This window comes from Musca autumnalis, unplaced genomic scaffold, assembly GCF_047663935.1.
Source record: "Musca autumnalis isolate F117 unplaced genomic scaffold, ASM4766393v1 scaffold_1, whole genome shotgun sequence".
In the NCBI taxonomy this organism is placed as follows: Eukaryota; Metazoa; Arthropoda; class Insecta; order Diptera; family Muscidae; genus Musca; species Musca autumnalis.
Window position 1 is genome coordinate 28,990,577 of NW_027411644.1, and position 15,605 is coordinate 29,006,181.

Genomic DNA, 15,605 nt, shown 5'->3' on the forward strand with positions numbered 1-15,605 from the left:
AGCAGTATTTTAAATAAATAGTTTTGTGAAATAACACAATCAACTTTGGTCGCCTGTCAACACTTCTTTGAGGCTTTTCTTATCTTTTTTTTATTTTTTCCAATAAAAACTGTAAATGAAAGGTCCTAAAAACTATGCCGCCAACAATTGTAAAAGAAACCTCGCTTGTTTGGAATAATAATTATATTCGACTTGTATTCTTGCTAAGCAAATGTAAAAACTATTCCTCACCTTTTCGTCCTCTGCTTCGAAATGAATCGCTGTAAACGATATCCCTTACCCAGTAAAAGTGGTGGGCTTCCTTTCAGGTTAATTTCGTTTTTGCTTTGCCATATACGCCCAACAATTATTAAAGGATCTAAAAATTGCGGAAACGTTATTGTAGAAACGACAACAAAAAACCCAATATAAACATATTTAAAAAAATAGTTTTCTTAACATGCAACATTCAAATTAAACTTAAGTTTCATACTTTCACATTTCTCGCTTTGTGTTTTTTGTGCAGATTTTTGCGTGATTGCATGCAAATATCTTAACGTTTTTGCTACATTGCATTAAATTGTGGCTACTTTATTCAATTGAGGTGAGCATACAAGAATACTCTTATTTTTATCAAAAATAAAAATATTCTTTTAATAAATAAAAATGTATTTTAAATTATAATATACTATCGATTGCTGAAAAAAATCTTTAAAAGATCCACGTTTTGCAGGCTGTATGTATGTGCAAAATATTCTTTAAAATCCTCGTTTTGTGGGATAGTAGTCTGGGGATAGTCTTCTTTAAAAAAATCCACGATTTGTGGGACAATAATCTTGTAGAAAATCTTATTTAAACAAATCCATGTTTTGTGGGCTATATACATATGGTAAATTTCAAATTTCTTTTACAATTACATAGAAAAAAAATTAAAAACTTTTTTGGCGATCAATATGCATGGATTTTCCCATGTTTCATTCAGCGGCCAAAGTGTGCCATCAGTTGCATCTTACTATTCAAAAAACATTCAAGTGGGCAAAAATTGCGCGATGTGCATATGATTATAAGGTGCATCCGATTTCAATGGCCGCCTATTAAAAATACGTCAATATAAATGATTTTAGACAAATTCGTCAAGAACTGCGGATGTGCCACCGCATTCTATTTTGGGATAAATAGGGATATTACTCCCGAATCTTTGTAATTTGTGACACCTCTTTTTAGCAAACAAAATCCGTTGAAAAATGAATGCGTTATGGCATTTTTGTGTTTCAACTTTTTGGTTTTTTTTCATATTTCCCTTTATAAAACATTGATACCTTGTGCGTAATTTTTTAGCAGGATAATCACAATTAGAATCACACATGCTAAGATACCCATCTTTTATAAAGGAAAATATGAAAAAAAAAACCAAAAAGTTGAAACACAAAAAATGCCATAACGCATTCATTTTTCAACCGATTTCGTTGGTTTTTCCCATTTTGGAGAGCCAACTAAATTTCCTACTTGTTAACAGTAAATAATTGTACTGTTAGGTGTCGTTTACGCAGCCTAGAGCACAAGGAAAAACATTTTACTGTTTTTTAATGTGTTTTTGTCACACTTAATCCACTATTACTTAGCCATTTGTTAACCGATTTTAAAAATCTATGGCTTGTTCGAAAGCCATTACTCTTCCACTTAAAATGAAAAACAGTGTGTGCAAATCGGTTGTGGAAAAAAGAAGTAATGTCCGTTTAAATTTGAAAATCCAAGAAAGCCCATTTTCCACTACATTTACCGTTATAAAATCAAAACCCTAAGTGACCCAAAGAAACCAAAGGTATTTTCGTCTTCTATGGACTCCCACAAAACCGAATTTGTGCATCAGAAATCCTGCAAAAAAATTTTGTCCACTTTTGTATCACAGTGTAATCAAAGAAAATCGCGGTTCAATTCGCGGAATTGTCAAAATATATTTTTGCAGAATTTCCTACTTTCAAGGTATATATATCCGGCGTTTTAGTGGATGGATTCGAACGCGAAAGGTCTTATTAGATCCGGCACGTAAAAAAAACTAAAATCACGCGGTGTTCAGGGGTACCTGTACGACAGTTGTAAATTTTAAAGCCAAAAAATAGGTTTTTTCAGAAAATTTACGCACCAAATTTTGGCCTTTGGGCTCCTATTACTAGGAAGCTGTAGGGAGCACACTCATGAGATATACATCGAACGACGTGGAATCGCGAGTTCTACAATCCTGTAACTAGTTTGAAAATATTATCCAGTTGCACCATATAATTATAAGAAAAATTCGAAAAACACTGAAATCAAAACTTCAAAATGTCAGCATCGATTTTAGTGGGATGTAGTGTATATATCGAAAAGTCATGCACTAGAACCATGTTTCCCAAGGGGTATTATTTAGTTCTTTCTTTGAGCACAGGTTTGAATTTTGCGTGGTTTGGCCAGAAATTAAGAAAGAACACAAAAAAACTTGATTAATTCAACACATGTTTCCCATTTTTTTATATTACCACCAACGCAGCTTCCACGAAAATTAATTGTTATGGTCCATATTATGAGATCTTGGCTAAAACACTTCAATTAATATAAATGTATCCATATTTTATAAAATATATCAACAATTCGCGACTTATTAAATGGTGAACCTCAACTTCAACGATTGTAAAACTTTTTTGAATATTACCATATGTGTGTTAAATTGTCTTTAAAATTGGTCTGTGGAAATGTTTCTTTAAAAAATCCACGTTTTGTGGGATATTGGTCTGTGGAAATGTTTCTTTAAAAAATCCACGTTTTGTGGGATATTGGTCTGTGGAAATGTTTCTTTAAAAAATCCACGTTTTGTGGGATATTGGTCTGTGGAAATGTTTCTTTAAAAAATCCACGTTTTGTGGGCTATTGGTCTGTGGAAATGTTTCTTTAAAAAATCCACGTTTTGTGGGATATTGGTCTGTGGAAATGTTTCTTTAAAAAATCCACGTTTTGTGGGCTATTGGTCTGTGGAAATTTTTCATTAAAAAATCCACGTTTTGTGGGATATTGGTCTGTGGAAATTTTTCATTAAACAATTCCACGTTTTGTGGGCTATTGGTCTGTGGAAATGTTTCTTTAAAAAATCGACGTTTTGTGGGCTATTGGTCTGTGGAAATGTTTCTTTAAAAAATCCACGTTTTGTGGGCTATTGTTTCTTTAAAAAATCCACGTTTTGTGGGCTATTGGTCTGTGGAAATTTTTCTTTAAAAAATCCACGTTTTGTGGGCTATTGGTCTGTGGAAATGTTTCTTTAAAAAATCCACGTTTTGTGGGCTATTGGTCTGTGGAAATGTTTCTTTAAAAAATCCACGTTTTGTGGGCTATTGGTCTGTGGAAATTTTTCTTTAAAAAATCCACGTTTTGTGGGCTATTGGTCTGTGGAAATTTTTCATTAAAAAATCAACGTTTTGTGGGCTATTGGTCTGTGGAAATGTTTCTTTAAAAAATCAACGTTTTGTGGGCTATTGGTCTGTGGAAATGTTTCTTTAAAAAATCAACGTTTTGTGGGCTATTGGTCTGTGGAAATTTTTCTTTAAAAAATCCACGTTTTGTGGGCTATTGGTCTGTGGAAATGTTTCTTTAAAAAATCCACGTTTTGTGGGCTATTGGTCTGTGGAAATGTTTCTTTAAAAAGTCCACGTTTTGTGGGCTATTGGTCTGTGGAAATGTTTCTTTAAAAAATCCACGTTTTGTGGGCTATTGGTCTGTGGAAATTTTTCTTTAAAAAATCCACGTTTTGTGGGCTATTGGTCTGTGGAAATGTTTCTTTAAAAAATCCACGTTTTGTGGGCTATTGGTCTGTGGAAATGTCTCTTTAAAAAATCCACGTTTTGTGGGCTATTGGTCTGTGGAAATGTTTCTTTAAAAAATCCACGTTTTGTGGGCTATTGGTCTGTGGAAATGTCTCTTTAAAAAATCCACGTTTTGTGGGCTATTGGTCTGTGGAAATGTTTCTTTAAAAAATCCACGTTTTGTGGGCTATTGGTCTGTGGAAATGTTTCTTTAAAAAATCCACGTTTTGTGGGCTATTGGTCTGTGGAAATGTTTCTTTAAAAAATCCACGTTTTGTGGGCTATTGGTCTGTGGAAATGTTTCTTTAAAAAATCCACGTTTTGTGGGCTATTGGTCTGTGGAAATGTTTCTTTAAAAAATCCACGTTTTGTGGGCTATTGGTCTGTGGAAATGTTTCTTTAAAAAATCCACGTTTTGTGGGCTATTGGTCTGTGGAAATGTTTCTTTAAAAAATCCACGTTTTGTGGGCTATTGGTCTGTGGAAATGTTTCTTTAAAAAATCCACGTTTTGTGGGCTATTGGTCTGTGGAAATGTTTCTTTAAAAAATCCACGTTTTGTGGGCTATTGGTCTGTGGAAATGTTTCTTTAAAAAATCCACGTTTTGTGGGCTATTGGTCTGTGGAAATGTTTCTTTAAAAAATCCACGTTTTGTGGGCTATTGGTCTGTGGAAATGTTTCTTTAAAAAATCCACGTTTTGTGGGCTATTGGTCTGTGGAAATGTTTCTTTAAAAAATCCACGTTTTGTGGGCTATTGGTCTGTGGAAATGTTTCTTTAAAAAATCCACGTTTTGTGGGCTATTGGTCTGTGGAAATGTTTCTTTAAAAAATCCACGTTTTGTGGGCTATTGGTCTGTGGAAATGTTTCTTTAAAAAATCCACGTTTTGTGGGCTATTGGTCTGTGGAAATGTTTCTTTAAAAAATCCACGTTTTGTGGGCTATTGGTCTGTGGAAATGTTTCTTTAAAAAATCCACGTTTTGTGGGCTATTGGTCTGTGGAAATGTTTCTTTAAAAAATCCACGTTTTGTGGGCTATTGGTCTGTGGAAATTTTTCTTTAAAAAATCCACGTTTTGTGGGCTATTGGTCTGTGGAAATTTTTCTTTAAAAAATCCACGTTTTGTGGGCTATTGGTCTGTGGAAATGTTTCTTTAAAAAATCCACGTTTTGTGGGCTATTGGTCTGTAGAAATTTTTCATTAAAAAATTCCACGTTTTGTGGGCTATTGGTCTGTGGAAATGTTTCTTTAAAAAATCCACGTTTTGTGGGCTATTGGTCTGTGGAAATGTTTCTTTAAAAAATCCACGTTTTGTGGGATATTGGTCTGTGGAAATTTTTCATTAAAAAATCCACGTTTTGTGGGCTATTGGTCTGTGGAAATTTTTCATTAAACAATTCCACGTTTTGTGGGCTATTGGTCTGTGGAAATTTTTCTTTAAAAAATCCACGTTTTGTGGGCTACTGGTCTGTGGAAATGTTTCTTTAAAAAATCCACGTTTTGTGGGCTATTGTTCTGTGGAAATTTTTCTTTAAAAAATCCACGTTTTGTGGGCTATTGGTCTGTGGAAATGTTTCTTTAAAAAATCCACGTTTTGTGGGCTATTGGTCTGTGGAAATGTTTCTTTTAAAAATCCACGTTTTGTGGGCTATTGGTCTGTGGAAATGTTTCTTTAAAAAATCCACGTTTTGTGGGCTATTGATCTGTGGAAATTTTTCTTTAAAAAATCCACGTTTTGTGGGCTATTGGTCTGTGGAAATGTTTCTTTAAAAAATCCACGTTTTGTGGGCTATTGGTCTGTGGAAATGTTTCTTTAAAAAATCCACGTTTTGTGGGCTATTGGTCTGTGGAAATTTTTCTTTAAAAAATCCACGTTTTGTGGGCTATTGGTCTGTGGAAATGTTTCTTTAAAAAATCCACGTTTTATGGGCTATTAGTCTGTGGAAATGTTTCTTTAAAAAATCCACGTTTTGTGGGCTATTGGTCTGTGGAAATGTTTCTTTAAAAAATCCACGTTTTGTGGGCTATTGGTCTGTGGAAATGTTTCTTTAAAAAATCCACGTTTTGTGGGCTATTGGTCTGTGGAAATGTTTCTTTAAAAAATCCACGTTTTGTGGGCTATTGGTCTGTGGAAATGTTTCTTTAAAAAATCCACGTTTTGTGGGCTATTGGTCTGTGGAAATGTTTCTTTAAAAAATCCACGTTTTGTGGGCTATTGGTCTGTGGAAATTTTTCTTTAAAAAATCCACGTTTTGTGGGCTATTGGTCTGTGGAAATTTTTCTTTAAAAAATCCACGTTTTGTGGGCTATTGGTCTGTGGAAATGTTTCTTTAAAAAGTCCACGTTTTGTGGACTATTGGTCTGTGGAAATGTTTCTTTAAAAAATCCACGTTTTGTGGGCTATTGGTCTGTGGAAATGTTTCTTTAAAAAATCCACGTTTTGTGGGCTATTGGTCTGTGGAAATGTTTCTTTAAAAAATCCACGTTTTGTGGGCTATTGGTCTGTGGAAATGTTTCTTTAAAAAATCCACGTTTTGTGGGCTATTGGTCTGTGGAAATGATTCTTTAAAAAATCCACGTTTTGTGGGCTATTGGTCTGTGGAAATTTTTCTTTAAAAAAATCCACGTTTTGTGGGCTATTGGTCTGTGGAAATGTTTCTTTAAAAATCCACGTTTTGTGGGCTATTGGTCTGTGGAAATGTTTCTTTAAAAAATCCACGTTTTGTGGGCTATTGGTCTGTGGAAATGTTTCTTTAAAAAATCCACGTTTTGTGGGCTATTGGTCTGTGGAAATGTTTCTTTAAAAAATCCACGTTTTGTGGGCTATTGGTCTGTGGAAATGTTTCTTTAAAAAATCCACGTTTTGTGGGCTATTGGTCTGTGGAAATGTTTCTTTAAAAAATCCACGTTTTCTGGGCTATTGGTCTGTGGAAATGTTTCTTTAAAAAATCAACGTTTTGTGGGCTATTGGTCTGTGGAAATGTTTCTTTAAAAAATCCACGTTTTGTGGGCTATTGGTCTGTTGAAATGTTTATTTAAAAAATCCACGTTTTGTGGGCTGTTGGTCTGTTGAAATGTTTATTTAAAAAATCCACGTTTTGTGGGCTGTTGGTCTGTTGAAATGTTTATTTAAAAAATCCACGTTTTGTGGGCTGTTGGTCTGTTGAAATGTTTATTTAAAAAATCCACGTTTTGTGGGCTGTTGGTCTGTTGAAAATTTTCTTTAAAAAAGATCCACGTTTTGTGATCCATTGTTCTGTGGAAAATCTGCTTTAAAAAATCCACGTTTTGTGGGCTATTCGTCTGTGAAAATTTTTTTTTAAAAGTCCACGTTTTGTGGTCTATTGGTAAGAGAAGAACATTCTTTAAAAAATCCACGTTTTGTGGTCTATTGGTCTGTGGAAATGTTTCTTTAAAAAATCCACGTTTTGTGGGCTATTGGTCTGTGGAAATGTTTCTTTAAAAAATCCACGTTTTGTGGGCTATTGGTCTGTGGAAATGTTTCTTTAAAAAATCCACGTTTTGTGGGCTATAGGTCTGTGGAAATGTTTCTTTAAAAAATCCACGTTTTGTGGGCTATTGGTCTGTGGAAATGTTTCTTTAAAAAATCCACGTTTTGTGGGCTATTGGTCTGTTGAAATGTTTATTTAAAAAATCCACGTTTTGTGGGCTGTTGGTCTGTTGAAAATTTTCTTTAAAAAAGATCCACGTTTTGTGATCCATTGTTCTGTGGAAAATCTGCTTTAAAAAATCCACGTTTTGTGGGCTATTCGTCTGTGAAATTTTTTTTTAAAAGTCCACGTTTTGTGGTCTATTGGTAAGAGAAGAACATTCTTTAAAAAATCCACGTTTTGTGGTCTATTGGTAAGAGAAGAACATTCTTTAAAAAATCCACGTTTTGTGGTCTATTGGTCTGTGGAAATGTTTCTTTAAAAAATCCACGTTTTGTGGGCTATTGGTCTGTGGAAATGTTTCTTTAAAAAATCCACGTTTTGTGGTCTATTGGTCTGTGGAAATGTTTCTTTAAAAAATCCACGTTTTGTGGGCTATTGGTCTGTGGAAATGTTTCTTTAAAAAATCCACGTTTTGTGGGCTATTGGTCTGTGGAAATGTTTCTTTAAAAAGTCCACGTTTTGTGGGCTATTGGTCTGTGGAAATGTTTCTTTAAAAAATCCACGTTTTGTGGGCTATTGGTCTATGGAAATTTTTCTTTAAAAAATCCACGTTTTGTGGGCTATTGGTCTGTGGACAATTTTCTTTAAAAAATCCACGTTTTGTGGGCTATTGGTCTGTGGAAATGTTTCTTTAAAAAATCCACGTTTTGTGGGCTATTGGTCTGTGGACAATTTTCTTTAAAAAATCCACGTTTTGTGGGCTATTGGTCTGTGGACAATTTTCTTTAAAAAATCCACGTTTTGTGGGCTATTGGTCTGTGGACCACGTTTTGTGGGCTATTGGTATGTGGACAATTTTCTTTAAAAAATCCACGTTTTGTGGGCTATTGGTATGTGGACAATTTTCTTTAAAAATCCACGTTTTGTGGGCTATTGGTATGTGGACAATTTTCTTTAAAAAATCCACGTTTTGTGGGCTATTGGTATGTGGACAATTTTCTTTAAAAAATCCACGTTTTGTGGGCTATTGGTATGTGGACAATTTTCTTTAAAAAATCCACGTTTTGTGGGCTATTGGTATGTGGACAATTTTCTTTAAAAAATCCACGTTTTGTGGGCTATTGGTATGTGGACAATTTTCTTTAAAAAATCCACGTTTTGTGGGCTATTGGTATGTGGACAATTTTCTTTAAAAAATCCACGTTTTGTGGGCTATTGGTATGTGGACAATTTTCTTTAAAAAATCCACGTTTTGTGGGCTATTGGTATGTGGACAATTTTCTTTAAAAAATCCACGTTTTGTGGGCTATTGGTATGTGGACAATTTTCTTTAAAAAATCCACGTTTTGTGGGCTATTGGTATGTGGACAATTTTCTTTAAAAAATCCACGTTTTGTGGGCTATTGGTATGTGGACAATTTTCTTTAAAAAATCCACGTTTTGTGGGCTATTGGTATGTGGACAATTTTCTTTAAAAAATCCACGTTTTGTGGGCTATTGGTATGTGGACAATTTTCTTTAAAAAATCCACGTTTTGTGGGCTATTGGTCTGTGGACAATTTTCTTTAAAAAATCCACGTTTTGTGGGCTATTGGTCTGTGGACAATTTTCTTTAAAAAATCCACGTTTTATGCGCTATTGGTATGTGGACAATTTTCTTTAAAAATCCACGTTTTATGCGCTATTGGTATGTGGACAATTCTCTTTAAAATTCCACGTTTTGTGCGCTATTGGTATGTGGGCAATTTGCTTTAAAAATCCACGTTTTGTGGACTATTGGTGTGTGGACAATTTTCTTTAAAATTCCACGTTTTATGCGCTATTGGTATGTGGACAATTCTCTTTAAAATTCCACGTTTTGTGCGCTATTGGTATGTGGGCAATATGCTTTAAAAATTCCACGTTTTGTGCGCTATTGGTATGTGGAAAATTTTCTTTGAAAAATCCACGTTTTGTTGTCTGTTGGTCTGTGGAAAATTTTCTTTATAAATCCACGTTTTGTGGGCTATTGGTATGTGGACAATTTTCTTTAAAAATCCACGTTTTGTGGGCTATTGGTCTGTGGACAATTTTCTTTAAAAAATCCACGTTTTGTGGGCCATTGGTCTGTGGACAATTTTCTTTAAAAATCCACGTTTTGTGGGCTATTGGTCTGTGGACAATTTTCTTTAAAAAATTCACGTTTTGTGGGCTATTGGTCTGTGGAAATTTTTCTTTAAAAAATCCACGTTTTGTGGGCTATTGGTCTGTGGAAATTTTTCTTTAAAAAAATTCACGTTTTGTGGGCTATTGGTCTGTGGAAATTTTTCTTTAAAAAATCCACGTTTTGTGGGCTATTGGTCTGTGGAATTTTTTCTTTAAAAAATCCACGTTTTGTGGGCTATTGGTCTGTGGAAATTTTTCTTAAAAAAAATTCACGTTTTGTGGGCTATTGGTCTGTGGAAATTTTTCTTTAAAAAATCCACGTTTTGTGGGCTATTGGTCTGTGGAAATGTTTCTTTAAAAAATTCACGTTTTGTGGGCTATTGGTCTGTGGAAATGTTTCTTTAAAAAATTCACGTTTTGTGGTTTACTGGTCTGTGGGAATTTTTCTTTAAAAAATCCACGTTTTGTGGTTTATTGGCCTGTGTGAATTTTTCTTTAAAAAATCCACGTTTTGTGGTTTATTGGCCTGTGTGAATTTTTCTTTAAAAAATCCACGTTTTATCGGCTTTTGATCTGTTGAAATGTTTGTTTAGAAAATCCACGTTTTGTGGGCTGTTGGTCTGTTGTAAATTTACTTTAAAAAAGATCCACGTTTTGTAATCCATTGTTCTGTGGAAAATCTGCTTTAAAAAATCCACGTTTTGTGGGCTATTCGTCTGTGAAAATTTTTCTTTAAAAAGTCCACGTTTTGTGGGCTATTGGTCTGTGGAAAATATTCTTTAAAAAATCCACGTTCTGTGGGATATTGTTCTGTGGAAAATATTCTTAAAAACACGTTTTGTGAGCTATTGCTGCTTAAAAAATATTCTTAAAAAATCCACTTTTTGTGGGATATTGTCCTGTGGAAAATATTCTTTAAAATCCAAGTTTTGTGTGCTATGGTAGCTTGAAAAATATTCTTTTAATAATCTACTTTTACTTCAAAATATATACTCATAGCTGTTTTACTTAACTTGTAAAACATTTCTAATCAACACCGATACATAGCAACAACACAATGACGATGTGTTGTTAAATGAAATTATTATATTTTTCTTTCTAATTACATCCGGGTATTACTCCAGATATCTTGTTAAGAACTTCAGCATATCTCCCTGAATAGCTTTGGCGCACCTACATATCAACTAATAAACTAGCAATTTAAAAGATTAGCTTTCAATGGCTGTAAGGATGTATTGAACATGTCCGAACCATGTTCAACAACTATATTATGTTGTCAACATAAATTCAATGTATATAGATTATAGACACGCACATACATACAACTATGTATGTATGTCGACAGCATATCATGCTTCCCTTTGCCTAAGTGATACCTGGCTGGAATCAAAAACTTCAATATATCCTAAGTGAAGTTACAACGTCCGCCTCTCTTCCAATAAAACGTGATTTGTAGCACAATCGTAAAGTTAAAATGACAACTTACAATTCAATGACTTACAATACAATGAATGCCACATGACAGGTGTACAAGACAAAGGAACCACACACAGAAACACACCTGTAACAACCGCATACACACAAATCATTAAATGTCACATGTATTTCCTGCCATTTAATGTTGCTGTTTTTGCTGCTACTCCTGTCGCTGTTGATGACAAAAATTAACTTCCATCTTCCTACTTCGCAAAGTAATCTTCTTATTATTAGTGGTCAATCAGTTGGATCAATTTGTGGACTATATTATTGAGATGTGGATTGATTAACCGAAAAATACTACTTGACAGGGCAGCAGCATGGCAATGACAGAGAAAGAGCTAAAGAGCATGAGTTTGACATGCCCAATGGTATGAAAGCAATTTTTTATGATTCAGCTTTGACTAGTGTCAATTTGCTTGGTTAACTTAGTTTGACACTGAGTCTCTGTCTGTATTTGTGAAAGAGGTCAGATAAATGGAAATAATGTTTCATTGAAGGTACATATATATATTAGAGCGACCCAATTTTTTTTGCAAATCCTACCCCCTAAATTTTTCAATTTCTATTTTATGAAATTTTGTGGCCATCTTTGTTTCCATAGTAATTTGTGCTTTTTACGAAAATTCTCCAAAGGCCGTAATTGTGGTCCAATCGATGAACAAACTTTACCATTGTTGTGGTAAAACAAAAATTTGTGAAAATCAAATCGGATTTTGATATAGTTATACATAGGGCCCGTAATATCTATTTTTTGCCAAATATGCATATTAGAGGTATATCATAGTTCAATTGGACCAAAATTGTGGCATTTAGAGAATTTTCGTGAAAATGCACTTATTGCCCCTTACAAATTAGTACGGGTGGCAAGGGTTAACGTTAACCGATCACCACAAAGTTGCATATATAAGTTTTTTGGATGAAATAGGAAAAAATTGGGGTAGGTGTTCCATTTTTTGTCGCCGTTGTATATATGCTATAAAAATCATCCTCGTTCAGCTTTATTTTAATTACCCCTTTATAGGTGGGCCACAATATGCATTCGTTAACCTATTTCTCATTATGATAGCTAAAACTACATATGAGCTGTTTTGGTATTTGCATGTGGAAAATGTATTTCCATTCCTCTTCTTTTTTTCCTTTTTATTGTATAAATAATAAATAAGTAAACATTTAAAATGGACAAAAGCAAGAAAATAAATTTTGATAATTGTTGCAATGTTTGGAGAAGAGTTATACAAGAATGTTTGTTCAACACAACACACAAAACTACACTACAAAGAAATGAAAATAAAAAGGAAACAACATCGAAATTTAAATAAAAGAGAAAACAGGATTGTTGGTAATAAGAGGGAGACATTACGTAGTACTGGAATAACACTCGCTACAAGAGTAGACAAGCTTAATGGAATAAGTATCCCGGTAGTTGGGAACAGAACACATGCAACTTTTTTTTTAAAAAATCCATATGTTTACTATAGGTTGAATAGGATAGGTTGAAATAATAGAGTAATAGTTTTGCCAAAAGTAGTAGATCAAAAGATCCATAAATTCAAAATAGTGTGGTTTCCAAAGTTATGAGAGCAAGAGATCGTGGATAATGGTAACCCATCAAACTACGGACTTATGGGACAAATGTTATGGGCGCAAGCACAGCCATATAAATGAGTAAGCATATAATCTATTGAATCCTACAAAGGATAATTTGAATATTTTGAAATGTTCGTCAGAACCCAATTAAGGTTTTTATCAAAGAAGATTTGACCACCCCTACTTTTCCGCTCACTTTTTTCAATTTTAATCTTTTCTACAAAAACTACTGAACTGGGGTTGGAATCAATATACCGGACCACGCCCACTTTTTTAAATATGTTATATCTTGAAAACTGATGACCACGCCCACCCTTTTCAATACATTACATTGTGCGACAACAAAAAAAATGACAAGGAAAATCGAGTAGATTATGAAAGTAGAGCTAAAAATATGAGACACGTGTATGGGCGTTTTTAAAGTTTACGTCGGAAAGTAACCAAAATAGGCGGGGTAAGTTCCGCCCATTTTTAAATTTTTCGAAATATTCGAGTTTAGATATCTTGGAATCCTTGCATTTCAGGTATATAGTGTCTTTGGCAACTTCACCTTGGAGGGTGTGGGAAATATTTTTGTTAAAAATTTTAACCCTCATGCGGTTCATTAAAGTGGTCTTTTTTGTCCTTTTTTCGAAAATCTTTAAAAAACTCCTTTAGAATGTGATCGTATCAAATCCGAATATTCTACAAAATTGTTCGCCATAGAATTTTACTATAGGTCTCAGAATACACCAAATCTGTAACTCTTGTCTAATCGCCAGGAATCTCTAAAAATGAAAAACACGTTTTAGGGTTAAAGTCGGACTTCATTTGAGTTTATTCAAAATTGTCCCACAAAACATAATTTTAGAGAGATGATGTCAGAGACAAAAGTATTCTTCGTCAAATTTCACCATAGGCCACCAAAGAAATAAAATGTCTATTTATGTTCTATAACATGAAAATATCAGTATCAATTTTGCTGAAAAAACATGAAAATATTTCCCAATTTTGTTGATGAAATTTTTTTCCTTATTTTTTCTAGTTGATACAATATAAATATATAGCTGTATCATGAATGAATGAGCATAACGAACCCAGTTAGGATATAGTCATTTATGTCAATTTCTAAGGTTTATTCCGTAAATGCCACCAAAGTAGGAGTGAGTCCCATCATTGTAGTTTTTTTGGACCAACCCAAATTGTGCATGTGAGAGCCCATATGACACCTATATTTTCACTGGACCATAGCCGTATACCTCTAATGTATTTTCGCATGCAATATAAGTAACCAATGGCTTATCCTAACTACGGAATTTAAGTTGAAAGTATTAAAAATACGCAATTTTGGCAGGTCCGATCTGGGTTTTTTAATATTTTTCAAATATATATTTAACGCAAATGTTTTTAAAGATGTTTAAATTGAACGCACAACATCTTCTGTATGAATTTATAACGAAAAACCATCAATAACATATTTATATTTTTCAATCACAACGACAATCTGTATGAAAATTGGAAAATATGGCCTTAAACCTATATATCGAAAACAAGTCCTGCTAAGAATGTTATATGGTATGGTTACAGATTTCTTTTATTCAGACACTCATAATGAAATTTCTTTTGGTCCAGTATGGAATTATGTAAAATTAACAGTCCAAAATTAATACATATAATTTCATCCTAATATATATAAATTTGTAATCTAATTTTTTTAAGGAAATAGTGTACATAGATTTATGGTTTGTTTTGAAGCTCATAGTGAAATTTTGTGTAGATTTTTTCATCCTTTGACACTTTTTACCTATAAGCAAGTTTTAAATTACTTCCATGTATCAACTAGAAATAATAAGAAAAAAAATTCATCAAAAAAATTGGGAAATATTTTCATGTTTTTTCAGCAAAATTGATACTGATATTTTCATGTTATAGAACATAAATAGACATTTCATTTCTTTGGTAGCCTATGGTGAAATTTGACTAAGAATACTTTTGTCTCTGACATCATCTCTCTACAATTATGTTTTGTGGGACAATTTTGAATAAACTCAAATGAAGTCCGACTTTAACCCTAAAACGTGTTTTTCATTTTTAGAGATTCCTGGCGATTAGGCAATAGTTACAGTTTTGGTGTATTCTGAGACCTATAGTAAAATTTTATGGCGAACAATTTTGTAGAATATTCGGATTTGATATGATCACATTCTAAAGGAGTTTTTGAAAGATTTTCGAAAAAAGGACAAAAAAGACCACTTTAATGAACCGCATGAGGGTTAACATTTTTAACAAAAATATTTCCCACACCGTCCTAAGTAAAGTTGCCAAAGACACTATATACTTGAAATGCAAGGATTCCAATATATCTAAACTCGAATATTTCGAAAAATTTAAAAATGGGCGGAACTTGCCCCGCCTATTTTGGTTACTTTCCGACGTAAACTTTAAAAACGCCGATATACGTGTCTCATATTTTTAGCTCTACTTTCATAATGTAACCGGGTTTTTTCCATCATTTTGAAAAAAATTGCATTTTGTTGCACAGTGTTATTTTTCCAAAACTACTGAACCTAATTTCATGCAATTCAAAATGTTCAGAAATGTCCCGTGCTATACATTTGTGGACGAATTTCGGTGTCCTATTGTTTTATAATCGCTATATTTGCTAAACTTATGAGTGCATCGGTTTGCAAATTAGTTTTCCAGAAAAATGTTATATTTACAAATGTCCGTAAATGGTGAGGTTGAACCGTCCATCAGCCATGAAAAACTAAAACATATAAGTCTCAATAAGCGGGAGAATTCGCCATTCAGCCATTTTTTAACTTTTATAATTAGATCGCTTTAGGATAAAGACAGGGGACATGGACGATAATAAATCCTAAACAGCATCAATGGGCGAAAAAATCCGACAAAGTCCGTAAGAGAAAAGTAAGGTTACATACAAAATCAGTTGATAAATTTAAAATCTTCCTCGGTTTGACAATGGACCGAAGA

The 15,605-nt window shown here is 33.5% G+C and overlaps 1 long non-coding RNA gene across 1 annotated transcript in view; it reads right to left on the reverse strand.

Annotated features, from left to right (window-relative positions):
• Positions 1 to 274: 274 nt before the first annotated feature.
• The window catches only part of LOC141391517 (uncharacterized), a 363,526-nt gene continuing 348,195 nt past the window's right edge, over positions 275 to 15,605 (reverse strand). Inside the window, exon 3 of the long non-coding RNA XR_012409669.1 lies at positions 275 to 358. This is a non-coding gene — a long non-coding RNA (uncharacterized lncRNA). The remainder of the gene's footprint in view (positions 359 to 15,605) is intronic.